The sequence below is a fragment of the Zootoca vivipara genome, chromosome 3, assembly GCF_963506605.1.
Source record: "Zootoca vivipara chromosome 3, rZooViv1.1, whole genome shotgun sequence".
Lineage (NCBI taxonomy): Eukaryota > Metazoa > Chordata > Lepidosauria > Squamata > Lacertidae > Zootoca > Zootoca vivipara.
In genome coordinates, this window is record NC_083278.1 from 18,189,986 (window position 1) to 18,206,929 (window position 16,944).

Consider the following 16,944-nt stretch of genomic DNA (forward strand, 5'->3'; position numbering starts at 1 on the left):
ATCCATTAGAGTGTTTTCAGGGTTTCCTGAATGAGACCCAGATATTGACTCAAATAGATGGCGCACTTCAGCCAGATGAATAATATGTGCTCTTTTTAGATGACAGACAGGCCCACGGATGCAATTCGGGTGCACATTTCATTTGCAATTCTGCTTCCTGCTCTAATGAGGCATCTTCATGATGTACAGCAGCGACGGAGGGATGGCCCTTCACATGCTGCAGGAATACAACTCCCATCAGCCCCAGAAAACATGGCCAGTTGTCAGGGGTGGTGGGAATTGTAGTCTAACAGTACCAAGAACACTGCCGTTAACCACCTTGAGCAGCAAAAGTGGGATGCACAAAAATAACTAATAAACATAATCAGATATTGACATTACATCCTACTGCCTTTTTTCTAGAATTACACACACACACACACACACACACACACACACACACACTTGTGTATTTGGTTTGCTTTGGCCTTGTGTCTCACTCTGTAATAGAATCATAGCTGCCAAGTCTCCTGTTTTTCGTGGGAATCCCCCGTATTTTAAACCATTTCCCGCTGGCAGCCCGGATTGGAAAAAATCCCGTAAATTCCCCGGATTTCAGTACCTGCCAGGAAGGCTCCTTCCATGCATGTCTGGGCATGCGCAGAACCAATTTCGGGTGCTTTGCCCATGTCTGAAATCGGGCAGAGCGGCACCGGAAGTAGCTTCTGAGCACGCGTAGAAGCAACTTCCGGTGCCGCTCTGCCCATGTCTGGGCACCAGAAATCAGGCAGCGCCGGCACCGGAAGTCGCTTCTATGCATGCTCAGGAGCTACTTCCGGTGCCAGCTGCTGATCCTGGATTTTTCTAACCGGGAGTTGGAAGGTATGAATAGAATATAGCGAGGCCACAACAAATCAAATGCATAACAACTATGTAAACTAAATAGTCTGAAGTCTAAGCTGAAAAAACCTGCCACCCTATTTGAAATAACTCTGTCACATTTGAGTCAATACTTCTATTCAAACCCGACACCTTTTAGCTGAGCTTGAGAACTCACAAAAAGAGCTAAGAACAATTTTAAACTAAGAAGCTGAAAGGGGCAGGGCAGGGGCTGGAAACTGAAGAAACAAAACAAGAATTCTGAACTGACAGGACCCAAGGAAACAATTTCCACTGCAGCGCTGATATGGAATGTGAAGTACATAAACATTAACGACATTCAGCACATGGTCTGTGGCTTTTCCCAATCAGCTGACTTCAGATAAATGCACCAGGTCCCACTGGTTTGATTACTAGGGGCTGGGAATGTGGCTTTCAGTTCTGATGATCACCAAGTCAAGATGTTCTTTTTATTTGTTCATCACCTGATTTGCTCAGTCCAGGGCTACCAACACAAGAAGAAAAACAACCCCACAACTTCCACCAATTTCTTATTTTCACCACACGAAGACTTAGTCCTATATTGAGCAGCCACATAAAGGCAAGTAACCTTCAGCATGTTGAGCAAGAGAACTGCTCACTTTCTATTTTAGGCTTGCTCAATGGCCCAGGGTGCACTCACACCCCTGCCCTGAGCTATGCAGAAACTCTCGTGACCTTAGCTGCCAAGTATCCCGTTTTTCGCGGGAAACCCCCGGATTTTAATCCGTTTCCTGCTGTTCTCCCCGAATGGAGAAAAATCCCAGAAATCCCCCAGATTTCCTACCTGCCAGGGAGCCTCCATTTTGGGTGCTGCTCTTCCCATGTGTGGGCACCGGAAATAGGGCAGAGCGGCACCGGAAGTCGCTTCTACGCATGCCCGGCAGCCATCTTGGTGGTGGCCGCATGGCGGCCGTCATCAAGATGGCCGCCGGACATGCATAGAAGTGACTTCCGGTGCCACTCTGACCTATTTCTGGTGCCCACACATGGGAAGAGCGGCCCCGGAAGTTGCTTCTACGCAACTTCTGGGGCCGTGCCACTGCTGATCCCGCATTTTTCAGCGGGAGACTTGGCAGGTATGCGCCTGACTTCTCCAGATGTTTTGCTTGCGGGGAGGGATCATCACCTTTGTTTTGAAGTCGAGTATATGTGGCAGCTTCAATTAATATAATCCAAAGCGTTGTAACAGACAAACCCTATACTCGACTGCGCTAGATTCTAGAGCAGCAGATTGCTTTATGGATACAAATTCCAACCTAAGCATCAGGTGACTGTTTACTGTCTTCCTCCAAGCTCTTTAGCTCTGCTGCTTTATGTTCCCTTAAGAACCCATATAAAGGCATTTGGGGATATTTTGGTGCACCCCACAGTTTTTATGGCTGGTCTTGGACAGCGACACGCCTGATGCTACGTGAATCTGAGTGTAGCAGACCCCCCAGGTGTCCCTATCTTCCAGGGACAGTCATCCCAGTTTCTGCTCTGATCCTGGATTGTATCTTGCTTTACCTTAGTATGACTCTATTTTCAGCAGAGAAATGTTGGCAGGTATGGAGTTATCTGACTCCCAAGCCCTGTATGGGGAAGGTGTTGCGTCTAAAGTTTTATTTATATATATATTGGAAGCTGCCCAGAGTGACTGGGGCAACCCAGATGGGCGGGAAATAAATAGCACAATAGCATAATAATAATAATAATAATAATAATAATAATAATAATAATGGAATAGGGCATCCCTATTTTCATCAGAGAAATGTTGGAGGGCATGCTGTAATGTAAAGATTACATTCAAGCTTAGCCAAGCAAGGGTGTGGGGATGTGTGTGCCTCTTTCCACTGGTAAATAGACCACTTTTCCCACAGGAACAGCAAACAGGGGGAGAATGGGCTTTCTCCTGCTCTTCCTGTACATTTTTCTTTCGGCAGTGGTGGCATCATGACAACCAGGACAGTGTATGTAAAGAGCAAAACAATGGGTGAGGTGGAAAGCCCAGAATCGCTCCCAACCTCACTATCTGCCTAGCCCTACAAGCATTCCATGTTTTTTTTTTTTTTTTTTTTTTTTTTTTTTTTTTTTGAATTTCATTTATTTATTAAGCATCAATCTTTGTACAACTCAACATAAACAATAAACAAATATTCTGTAAATCAATGAACATAAAAAATAATCCGTAATATCCACAAATAATAATCATAACAATAAAAAAAAACAAAAAAACAAACAAACATACAAACAAAAACAAAAAAAAACAAAATATACAGAGTTTCACCATTTACCAATCACCAGTTACCAATCACCCCCCAGCTCCTACCCACCCCCATAAGCTTCCCTCCTTTATTTACCCGACTTCTTTTTTCACTTTGGTTTCAATTTCTAATTATAGTCCATCACTTATATATTTTCTCTGCATGCATTCTTCCTTTCCTGTATTCCTCTATCACTCTTATCTTATATCTCCACTCTTTATTTTTATAACCCTTCATATCTTTTTATTCTAAACATGTGAACATACCCTCTTTTAAAAAATATTTTTTTATATATTCATCATAACTTTCCCATTCGCTTCTTAACTTTTGTTTCGGTTGATTTCTCAAGGCTACTGTTAGCTTGGCCATTAATAAGTACTCACTAAGCTTGTTTATCCACTCTTCTTTCGTTGGTATTTTGGATGTCTTCCAATATGTAGCTATTAGAACCCTGGCTGCTGTGCACGCATACAAGAACACTGTCTTATTCTTTGGGGGGATCTCTTCGCTTAATAAACCTAATAGGTAAATCTCTGGTTTTTTCTTTATCGATTTTTTCATCATTTTCTTTAATTCTTCATGAATCATTAACCAAAACTTTTTTATTACTTGACACGTCCACCACATATGTATAAATGTGCCAGGTTCCTGATTACATCTCCAACATAAATTATTTTTCAATTTATATATTTTGGCCATCTTTACAGGTGTTAAGTACCACCTAAAATACATTTTGATAAAATTTTCTTTTATATTATAAGAAGCCGTAAACCTTATGTCCTGCTTCCATAATTTCTCCCATTGATCGATTTGTATTGTCCGACCGAGATCCTGAGACCATTTGATCATAGATTCTGTCGTCTCTTCTTGAAATAAGTCCCACCCCAGTAATAGATTATATGTTCTGGATAGCAAATTGCTTTTATTTTCAATGAATTCTCTTTCAAATAATGAATCTTCTTTTGCAAAACCTATCTTTTTGTCTGCTCTAAATATATTGACCAACTGTATATATTGCCAATTACTGATACCATAACATTTTAACTCTTCATATGACTTTAATTTATACCCCTCATGGTGCTCTTCTATTAATTGTTTGTATATAGGCCATTTTGTATCAGTGGTTAATTTTTTGCGTGCATAAGCCTCTATGGGAGAAATCCATAGCGGCGTTTTCAAATCAATATACCTCTTATATTTGACCCAAACCTTATATAATGCCCCTCTTAATATATGGTTGGTAAATTCTTTATTTATTTTAGCTTTTCCGTAATTCAGGTATGCATGCCAACCATAGCTAGAGTTAAAGCTCTCAAGATCCAAAATTTTTGTATTTTCTAATTTCATCCAATCCCGCATCCATATTAAGCATTCTGCCTCATAATATAATCGTAAATTTGGTAGTGAGAGCCCCCCCTTTTCCTTCTTTTGTGTCAATAATCCAAATTTTATACGAGGTTTTTTGCCCTGCCATATAAATTTAGTTATGTCTTTCCTCCAGGTATCGAAGCAATCCTCTTTTATTATCACCGGTATAGTTTGGAATAGATAAAGCATTTTTGGTAATATATTCATTTTGATAACTGAGACCCTTCCCCACAATGATAAATGCAATTTGTTCCACCTATCCAAATCTCTTTTAACTTCTTTCCAAACTCTCTCATAATTATTTTTGAATAAATTTATGTTCTTCATAGTGATATCTATTCCCAAATATTTGGCTTTATTCACAACTTTTAACCCCACCTCCTCTTCTAATTTCTTTTGGTCTTTTTCCTGTACATTTTTTATTAATAATTTGGTTTTTTCTTTATTTAATTTGAATCCGGATACTTCCCCAAACTTTCTAATTATTTCCAATGCTTTGCTAATGCTCTTCTCTGGATCCTCTGTTGTTATTAGGATATCATCCGCGAAGGCTCTCACCTTGAAAATTTCCTTTCCTAGTGTGATTCCAGTAATTTCCTCCTCAGCCCTTATCTGATTCAGCAGTACTTCCAGTGATAAAATAAACAATATCGGTGAAAGGGGACACCCCTGTCTAGTTCCTTTTTCCACTACAAACCAATCTGTTTTATCTCCATTTATAATTATATTTGCAATTTGCTTTTGATATATTGCTTTAACTCCCCTACAATAATCTTCGCCTAGCCTTGCCATTTCCAAAACCTTATAGAGAAAGGATCTTGATAGGCTGTCAAACGCTTTTTCCGCGTCCACTAGTACAAAGCCGGCTCTTTTACTGGGTCTAAGTTCCAAATATTCTATTAAATCAATAACTACTCTCATGTTAGTTTTTATATATCTTCCCGGTAGGAACCCTGACTGATCTGTATTTATTACATCTTTCATAACCCTTTTTAATCTATCAGCCAGGATTCCCGCAAAGATCTTGTAGTCATTGTTTAACAGAGAGATCGGTCTGTAGTTATTTACCAATTCTCCATCCGTTCCTGGTTTGTGTATTAGTGTAATAGTAGCTTCTTGCCAGGATTCTGGAATTGAGCCTTCTTTCATGATTTTATTCAGCAGGATTTTCAATGGCAATACTAGCGAATCCTCAACTTTTTTATAATGTATCGCAGCTAGCCCATCTGGGCCAGGTGCCTTTCCTATTTTCATCTTTGCAATTGCCTGGTGTACCTCCATCAGCGATATTGGTTCATTTAAATACTTCATATTTTCCTGATTAACCATGGGGATTTCCTTCCCTTGTAAATAGTTCGTTACCTCTTGTTCTGTCTCTTGGCCTTTGCTATATAATCCTTTAAAGAATTTTAAAAAACCCTCTTTAATTTTCTCCTCTGTATCTAGTACCTGCCCTCCATATACGATTTTATTCACATATCTTTCTTTCTGTTTTTTCTTTATTTGCCAGGCGAGCAATTTTCCAGGCCTGTTCCCGCTTTCAAATGTTTTTTGCTTCATCCACTTTAATTTATTCTCCAGCTCCTCCGACAAAAGTGTGGATAATTGAGACTGCAATAATTTGGCTTTGTTTTTTAATTCCTTATCTCTTGGGTTCTTATTTAATAGCCCCTCATTCAATTCTATCTCTTTCTGTATCTGTTTTAACTTAAGCTCCTTCGTTCTTTTTTGTATTATACTCTGTTGAATATAGAAGCCCCTTATGTATGCTTTCCCCGCATCCCAGACCGTTCTTATATCTATATCTTGTGTCATATTTATATCAAAATATTCCTTCATTCTTTTTTGTGCCTCTTTTACTATTTTTTCATCATTTAATAACCACTCATTCATCCTCCAACTTTTATTCCTTCTACTACTCCCTTTTAACTCCAGCTTCATCGGATTATGGTCTGTGATGGATTTTGGCATTATTTCAACTTTAGAAATTTTTGTCATTAAAACTTTTGAAGCCCATATGGCATCAATTCTGCTGCAAGATTTGTTAGCCTCCGAATAAAATGTATACTGTCGCACTTTATCATTTTTCGCCCTCCATGCATCCTCCAAACCGTGGTCGTCCACCAGTTGGAAGAAGGTCCCTGGTAATCTTCCTGATTTTAATCTTGATTTAGCATTGTTTTGGGATCTATCCCATTCTACTGATGTCACCCCATTCCAATCCCCCATTAATATCATATCATCATCATTATAATCATTTAACATCTTATGCAATTTCTCAAAGAAGGGTCCTTGATTCCCATTTGGGGCATATATTCCTACTAAAAGTAATTTCTTATTTTCTTTAATTACTTGTACCCCCAGTATCCTTCCCTCTTGATCTTTAAATTTATATTCAGCTTTTAATTTGGGATTTATATACATGACAACTCCCCTTTTTTTTACCTTATCTGAATTTATATATTCTTCTCCCAATCTTTTGTTAATCAAGATCCTTTTATGTTTTTGTGCGATATGTGTCTCTTGCAGACAGATCACGTCCCATTTCCCCTTTTTTAATATATGTTCTATTTTGTTTCTCTTTTTCTTATCATTTAGGCCATTTACGTTCCAGGATGTTATCCTAAGCTCCATTTGTTATATTCACTACAGTCGAAGAAATTTAATCACTTTATTTGAATACCTTACAGAATCACCAACAGAAATTCTAAACCAAAAGAAAGCAAAGTCACTTATAAAATGGTTCTTCGTTATTGTGTTCGTTTTACGTTGTCACCCCCAATCTCTCTGCCTCCTCCTCTCCTACTCCTTCCTCTTCCTCTCTTTCCGAATCCCCCTCTTCCCCCAGTTCCTTTCTATATGTTCTTCTAACCTTCTCCATCACATCTACTGATCTGATAACCTTCCTTGTGTCTTTAATGGTGAAGGACAGACCTTCCGGGACTAGCCATTTGAATCTAATCCCTTTCAGTTTCAGCGCGTCTGTTAGAACCTTATATTTTTCCCTCTTTTTCAAAATGCGCTTTGGAATTTCTTTATATATGATTACATTATTGCCATCTATTCTCAATCTCCGTTTTTGCAATATCTTATCCTTTAACAATCTGGAATTCAGATACACCAGACAATCTCCTGGACCTCTGTATTGTTTTTTCCCCTCCGGTCTCACTCTAAATATTTTATCCACATCCATTATCAACTCTTCTTCTCTTACTCCCAGCCATTCCGCTAATTCTTTTATCAATTTACTCATAATATCCTCTCCCTGCACCTCCGGAACGCCCCTAAATCTCAAAATTAACTCCCTCTGATACATTTCCAAAATCGCAATTTGGTCCAGGATATCTTCCTGGGCCTGCTTCAGTTGACTCATTCCCACATTAGTGGTATCTTGGTATTTCTTTAAATCTCTGTTCTCTTGCTGGATTTTCTTTGTAATATCTTTCATCATCTCCTCTTGTTTCATCACTTTTGTATTTACTTCCGCCACTGATTTTTCAGTCTCCATGTTTTTGATTGTTAAATCCTTTATCTGTCCTGATAAGTCCGTAATTATTTTCGAATTTTGTTCTATCAATTTGGAATTCTGTTCTATTTTGAGTCCCATATTGTCCAGCTTATCATTCAATGTTTTGTTCATATTTATTATCAATTCTCTAATATCTGCATTATGGTCCATTTCCGGAGCAGATTGTCTTCTCGGCAGAGCCGCTGGGATCGTCATTTGAGATTGTCCTTTTTTAGTTGATGTCATGGTTCTTCCTCTATATACACAATGTACAAAGTTAATCAATTGCAGTCCCCACCCTATATTGATCAATTAAATGCACCTTATCCTTCCCCCCTTTTTGAAAGTATCAAAATCCCCCCCACCGCTCAAACCAACAATATCCCCCTTAAATCAAACCACAAATTTCATAATTGATCCAAGCTAATTAATCTAAATGATCCAATCTGATTAATCTAATTGATCCAATCCAATTGATCCAATCAATTCAATTTAACCTTCCAAACTTTTAGTTTCTAAAAAAATATATAATAATTTTCCCTTTTATCGAATTAAAATTAATTATACACCTTTACTTATACACCTTGATTCCTGGGAGTTTAGGGGTAATTACACTCTTAGTTCATCCTTTCCATTCCACTATATGTAAAAGAAAAAAGAGAGATACATTCAATACATTAGATTCACTACTTTCAGTTCATTTAATAACTCATTCAATTCCCTTGTCCCTCCACTGGGTGTCGCTATGAGAGCGTTTCTCCAAGTTTCTGTGAGATTCCTATGGTTTCTTTCCAGGTCTGCAATATGTATAGACTCTATCGTTCCTCTGTGCAAGAAGAAGGCGGAAGTGAACTCAGCGTTTTTTAACTCTCTTTCGTCGCCATTAATCCTTTATTTATTTATTTTCTCGGCGATCTCCTGCGCTCTCCCTCGTATTCCTGATTTCTCCCCTCATCGATCCCGTCCTCTTTCTCCTCCTCTCGCTTTTCTATTTAGCTCTTGTTTTGATTTTATTTCGAGAGCCTCCTCTCTCTTTCTCTCTCCCCCCGCCTTCCCCGCTCTTGTTTACTGCTTTTTGCTATGGTGCGCGTGTATTTCAACATATATTTCAGCCTCCCTTGCGATCTCACAGTTCCTTTGCTTTGTATATATTTAACTATTAGTTTCTCTGCCTGGGTTTTAAAAAGGAGGGGATTTAAACCCCCAGCGCTTAAAGAGAACTGTGTTGTAAGCATTCCATGTTTTAAAGTCCTATATTCCATCTATCTCATCTGTGGTTTTTGTGCGAATGCATGAATAACGGCAGCTGTGCTTTAAAATTCCAACACACCAGCAGACAGAGAAAACCCATTGACTTTATAAAGCTCTTCGCTTTATGTCCCTGGTTCACAAACACTCCTACTACATCAAAATGGCACCTCTGCTTAGGAATCTTGATTGAGGGAGTAGAAGGGTATTTAAGAGCTTTCAGAGGGATGCTTGACAAATATCTCACTGGGCTTGTGGGGCATGTGGTTGGTTCTTCAATTTCTTTCTCCTTTATTGATTGATGTCTTCAGCTTGGACACTGCGCCCTTGATGGAAGTAGAGAGAAGGAAAATCCCTTCAGATTTAAGTCCTGATTGTCTACCTGTTTGGAAGAAATCCCTTGACTTTGGAATTTAAACTCTTGAAATCCTACTGAGAGCTTGGAAATCCACTAACAGGGCTTCCACTACAATAGGTGGTTCGGGGATTTTGCTTCCTGTTGATGTAGGAAGGAAAGAAAGAAAGAAAGAAAGAAAGAAAGAAAGAAAGAAAGAAAGAAAGAAAGAAAGAAAGAGTCTGAAGCTTCCATTATTGTCAATAAAGCATTATTCTTACCTAGGCCAGCAGATGCAAACAGAGAAATGTATCTACTGAAAAGTTTTTATGATTCTGCTGTGTTTGCAGTCATGATTAACATAAGCCACTCTGGACACAGTGTTAATTATGTGTTTTCTCTCAAAGATACTGATTAAAATACATTTACATATTTTAATGCTTTCCTCAAATAATTAAACTTTTTAAAAATCCAAACAGAGAATAAAACTCATCACACATTTCATTTAAGACTTGGCAGAGATATTCGAGGGTTTTCTTTTTTTCTTTTTGGTGTTTTTTTTTATTTAAAAAAAGAATACTAGCCAGCTGAAGTCTCAGGGCACAATATGAAAAGAATAGCTCAGCTATAAATGTGAGCTAAGAGAAATAGGGAGGAAGATGGAAGAGAATGAACCCTGTAAATAAAGCAAGCTATTGAAGTCTGTGTATTTCTTTGCATTTAAAAGTTATCTTCAGAATCACTTGGCATATTGAGAGGGCTGATACTAATGTTTTAGATAATTTGATTTCTCCAGAATCTTATTTACTACCTGTATTTATTATGCAAATCAGCACACGCATACAAGAAATCCAGAAATGCAAGAGAAACACTTCTCATTGAAATAAGTGGCTTTCTTGCTGATGAGCAAGACAGCTGCTTGCATTTCATTCACTGATACATTAGGGCCTTTACAGCATTTAGGAATGAGGTTCTTTTGTTTATTTTACAACTCATTGGAATGGAAAGCAATTTGTCTCAAACATTACTCGGAGCCATCAGACAACGAAAACAACGCTGCCATATTTCAGGATCTATAAAGTATTTTGGGGGGAAGCAATGTCATTCAACTGAGGGCTCATCTGTTTGCCGGGAAAGCCCACAGTTTAGTGAAGAATTGGAAGAAATGGCATTTGGGTTTCCCACGGATTGCTGTTTGTTCCCATTTAGCGCTAAAGAATGGATTTTGGGGGGGGGGGAGTGGAGTGAAGGCAAAACTGTTCAGACCCATGCTTTCTTGGCAGAGGCGCAGCATGGGGAAGAGTAGGGGATATGGCCCTGGGCACAGATTTTTGAGATGGCACAAGGGGGTGCAACCAGGCGCCCCCGCTACAGGCTCCCACACTTGGCAAGCCATGGCCGGGATGGGCCTTCAGGGCTGGGGCAGTGGTGGAGCATCCTTCCCCTCATGGCCCCTGATGGGACACCTGCGCACATCCCGTCCCTGGGCCAGTCAAGAGGGAGGGAGGGGGAGGGCACCACTGCCACCACCGCACACCAAGGAGAGGCAAAAGAGTCTGGTAGCTGCCTCCTTATTTGTGAAAGGGGCCCCACAGCCCTCAAGTCTGCCCTCGTTGCATGGCTGCTTTGAGCCACTTTCTCCCTTCCCTTGACATCAGCTCAAACCACTGCAGCTTGGCTGGCAGTGAGGGCTTGTGCTGGTGTGGCCATGCTCCACACCCCAGCATGCGCATGCGCCTTGGTGTCAGGGACTAGGCAGAGGAGGAATGGTGGAGACCTCCTTCCCAGCCTGACCCTTCTAGAGAAGAAGAAGACAGTTCAGAATTATAACAGGGGTTTGAGGGAGGTCACAGTTCAGAAGAAGATGGGGGGGGGGAGTTGGGAAATAATGGGAGAGGAGGATGAGGTAGAGCCGGAGCAGCTGGCTGACACGTTGTCACTAGAAAGCATTCCGGACCCACCATCTCCCAGAACCTGGCGGGCCTTGAAAGTAGGAGACCAAAGAGCTCAGAGACAGATGGCCCTAAGTGGAAACTGTAAAGGGGTGGTGCTGTTGATGAGAATGAGGATGTGGGAGAAAAGTAGGGTGGAGATTTACGTGGGACAATTCTGAGAGGCTGCATTCCCAAGCCTCTTTCTGTGAATAGTGAATAAAAGCAGACGGTAAGGACTTTTCCTTGTCATGTCCATTCCTGGCAACCTGCCGTGGGAGTTGGCTTTTCTGCTGCCTGACACTCGGTCACTGAGAGCATGCACTACACCACTGTTTCAGAAGTGTTGATGACCCCTGAATCGCAGTCTGAAGCTTTGGCTCTGATGATTAGGTGAAAAGCCATAGCTCAGTGGCAGAGCACATGCTTTTGATAAAAAACCTCCCATATATTTAACCAGGAATTGAAGTCATTTTATAAGCTCCACCTGGATTCATATTTTGCTTGTTTCCAGAGCGATAGGGCTCACAGACTTCTGACCCAATCTCTAGGGCAGGCACCCCCAAACCCCGGCCCTCCAGATGTTTTGGACTACAATTCCCATCTTCCCTGACCACTGGTCCTGTTAGCTAGGGATCACGGGAGTTGTAGGCCAAAACTTCTGGAGGGCCGCAGTTTGGGGATGCCTGCTCTAGGGTATGAGGTTAAATCTCAAGAGATGCTTTATTGATTCACTTGCTTCAGAAGCTGATGATAGCTGAGCGAGCAGGACTGGTTAGGTATGTATATGGTTTTGTGTATGGTTGATGTTTTTAAGATTTAAGGCCTTAAATCTTACAAGCTATGACATCTCTTCATGCTTCTGATGTTTTTTTATTATTATTATTGCTGGAAGCATACAGCTTGATCCCTCGCAATGTCAAGTTTCTTCTGTTTTTAATCCTTCTGAAAGATGTGAATTGCTGTTGAGTCCTATTGAGAGAGAAATCAGAGAAAAATCTTGCTAGCGGTACCCTGGGTTCATCTACTTCTAGAGCATTTCTAGCTAGACAAAGGGAGGGGTGAAGTATGAACTGCTGAAGGTTCAGATAGCATTTTATTGTCAAACTACCAAATTCACACTTCCCAAAGCAATACACAAATGGAAATATATGGTAGCTATCTGTTGAAATTCACACTTCTCTGAATTTTGTGATGCAATTCTCAATTAAAAACGCATTGAAAAAGGCACATATTAGGGAAATTAATGTACAAAAGTGTATAACAGCGGAAATCACTTGCAAAGATGCTTACTGTACATTGTACATCATATAACTGCATACAAACCTGTCTATAATTAGAGACATGCAGACAAAAATGTGTAACATTTTCAAGCTTTTTAAAAAACGAAATCTCAAATTGATGCAGAAATAGAGCAAACTAAACTTAATACTGGTAAAATGAAAGAACTGAAAGAAACGAAAATGGACAGATTTATCCACTCTTAGCTACATTTAATTCTGTAACAAAACCTAAGCAAATGTAACAGAGACCTTTTCAGATTCTTTCTCCATGTATCCCTACCACTCCTTCCTTTCTCTGAATTGGTATCTGAAGTAGTTCAATGGGGAATGTTCCAGAAGCACAAGGATTTCTGCTTTTGCGCAATGGAACATTAATTCTCCCCCTCTCCTTTCCACATGGATCCACTAAATATGTTGTAGGGGTTAAGCCAACCTGCTGGACGAGATTTTGGGAGGACGTAGAACACACTTGGTGCAGGGGAGGAGAGGGGGAAAGTCCCATTGCACAATCAGAAATCCTTATAGTGGTGGCACCCTGTGTTTTAGATTGCAAACTCCTTGTGGGTAGGGTCCAGACCTATTGTGCTCTGTAAAGCACAACACGCAATTGTAGATGGTTGCTGTGGTAGTTAGTAGTTGTTGCTGCTGCCGTTGTTGTAACGATCACAAATCGAAACTTTCCTCTGAGTTAACATGAATATAGAGTTTTTCTGTAATTCCAGCAATAATGTACAACACTTTGGCTTAGCTATAATATGATAACATTATTTCCTTTTGAAGACACGACAGGTGCACATGTTTTTTCTAGAATTTGGGTTAACTATTTCTCTGTTACTGATTCTTCGATTCAAACATGGTTTTTATCAGTGCGATTTTATATTTTTGTCATTTGGCCGGTGCATTGAATGACACAATAACAAAGTTACTGATCTGGCAATTCAAAAATTATATTAACATTGCAATGATGCACCTTTTTGTTTCAATTGTATGTAGGCAATGGAACTGGAGAGCATTACTTTTTAAAAAATATATATCTATTTTTAAAAGAACATTTAAACTCATTAGAATCCACAGCTACCACGTGGAGCAGAAAGTAAGGCTTGAATGGTGCTGCAAATTCCATTTCAAGTGAAAAACATTATCAAAGCCATCAATTTTTAGGAGGCAGCCAAGAGCTACACTATATTACTTCAGTTTTTCTATTAATAACACATCTTGCTCCCATTACCACTATTCCTATTTTGCTCAGAAGGGGGTTATAAATAGGGAGAACCTGTAATCTAGTAATGTGAATAAATTCAATCAAGCACCTACTAGGCCTGATCCTGTGAGCTTTAAATGGCGAAAAGGCTTTCTGATTTATATAGTTTTCTAGCATCCAGCACCTCAGAGTGATATACATGATGAGATACATAACACAAAAAGCTTATGCAATTCCAAAAAAAGAGAGAGATTTAAATAATCATCTTATAAAACTTTCCCATTTAACATGCACTTCACGGGGTGAAATAGCATAAAGAAACTGCAGATAGAATCCTAAGGTCTATCTCAAAAACAAAAACAAAAAAATCAGCTGGAGAAATGAAAATGAAAGTACTGTGATGATTCATCTGAGATTAACTTTAATCAGACAAAAGGGCTTACGCCAATGAAAGAACATTTTACTATATGAGTGAAGGAAAGAGAATTTGCTCTGGAGAAGTCCTAGAGTATTTTTTATGCACATAGGCTATTTCTAAACTACTGTTTCCTTCTCTGGCACACTGGATTTTCACAATGTGGTATGCAGAGGAGGGTTCAAAGGAAGACAGTGAAGATGATCAGTGGTGTGGAAAAGAAGTCTTAGATGGAAAGCTTGAAGGAACCAAGTATGCTTAACTCAGAGGTTTTCAACCTTTTTGAGTCCAGGGTTCCCTTAACCAACTACAGTACATTCTTTCTGCAGCACCCCTGTGGGGCTCAGGAGTCCTAGTCTCTGAGCTGAAGAAGAGAGGTGACTCCCAGAGGCACCATATGCCTGTGTAGCTTGTACCCAGGGCTGCTGCAATAAGCAGATGTGCAGTTCTTTGAGAAGCAGAGACGCAAGAGGGCATCAGAGGAGAGAAGGAAGGAAAGAGGGGCAGAGGCTACGGTTGCCCATGGCAGCCCTGACCATCATTCAAGACACCCCGGGGTACCACGGCACACTGGTTGAAAACCACTGGTTTATCCCATAGAAGAGAAGACTCAAATACCCAAATGTCTGCCCCAGAGAAGAGGACAAGGACTTTCCTCCTGCTTGATCCAGGGGACTTTAGTTACAGGAGTGTAGATTTTGGGTTGAACATTCGGAGAACCTTATTGTTGGTAAAAGCAAGCTGGCAATGCCACCCAATTACCTAGATGGGTGGTGGGCTCACAAGTGGTCTTCAACCAGATACTGAAGAGCCATCCCTTGTGATTCTCTAGCCCCAGACTTTCTAGAATGAGCAGTGGGAGTGGTCTAAATGACGCACAATGATGCCTCTATCCAACTATGATTCTATTATCAACCTACTTCAGTATATGTATGGCACTGGTACATAGCGTTGTGAATTTGCTGTCTAATGGCTGTTGGTGACTGTGGCGTTTCACCTCTAGGGGACCAGCAAGAGTTAAGTTGCATGGGAGCTCTCCAGGCAGAAGCAGGGGGATATATAGGGAGAAGCAGGCAGTCAGAAGAGGGAGTTGATGAGTGAGGTGGAGAGGATTTGAGATAGAGAAATGGTTAGAGAAGCTAGTGAGGTGAGCTGTGGTGTTGAATCTGAGAGAGTAATAAGAAGGGAACTTCAGTCAGGGAGGAAAAGGGGGAAAACTTAGTACTATAGAATAAGTTTAAGCAAAAGTACCTGAGAAACCGTGAATAATTTATATGATTGTAAGATCATCACCTAAATAAACTTAATTGTTTGGTTTACCTTTCACCTGACTAGAATCCAATATATGTGTACCAGTACACAGACTTACTGGTTGGTGGCAGCAAGGGAAGAATATAGGCGAGGGAGGTACTGGGTAAATAGACCGTGAAACGTCTGGGGGCCTTTACCGGGTAACCTCGCCACAGTGACTATCATCATGGTTTTCTCAGGTATATGATGAATGTGCACGATCTTTAATGCCTATGGGTGCTGACTAGTGCTTGGCTGATTCTGTGAATAAAAGGAATAAAAAGGTTTGCATTGGAGGGGGACCAAGAGAGCTGGGGAGCTGTTTCACAAAGCTGTACTATGCCTGAAAGCCAGTAATGGTTGAATGAATTGGCTCCAAGAGATGACCAAATAAATTACAACCAGGGTACCATTAATACCTGGTGTATGGGTCCTTGTTCTCTATGATGGGAGCTGGGATGGGGCCAACAGGAAACAACAGGGCCAACCATCACTCCATTCCTGTTATAAAAAACCTTTCCCCTTCAAGGAGAGAGCAAGGCAGGACCGGTGTGACTTATTTGGAGCCATTGTGGGGGAAGGAAGCACCACTCCCGCCTTGCAAAGAATCATGTCCATGATGGCTATCAGCACTGGGCAGTCCATTTTGCAGCAACTTCCCTCCCTCCCATGAAGGAACCAGCTGCCTTAAGCTCTTCACAGGCCCATTTTTTTTCATTTCTCTGACCCCAGTGGAATAATTGGGCAGACCTGCTTATATTAGCTTATATTAGTTCTCAAACGTGATCCGTTCCAGAAGTCCATTCCAAAACCAAAGTGTTCCAAAGCCAAGGCATGCTTTCCCATAGAAAGTAATGCAAAATGGATTAATCCCTTCCAGACTTTTAAAAACAACCCCTAAAACAGCAATTTAACATGAATTTTACTATCTAACGAGACCACTGATCCATAAAATGAAAGCAATAAACAATGTACTGCAGTCACACAATCAATCAATCAATCAGTAGCTGAACTGGGTTCCACACAGTCACAAAACCAAAAAAAAAAAAATAACACACACAAAATTAGTAGCAGAAACAGACAGACCTCAGCGTAACACTCAAATCGGAAGCGTAGCACTCAAATCGGAAGCATAACACTCAAAACAGAAGTGTACCACTCAAAACAGAGCACGTTCGGCTTCCAAAACACTTACTTCTGGGTTTGCAGTGTTTGGGTTCCAA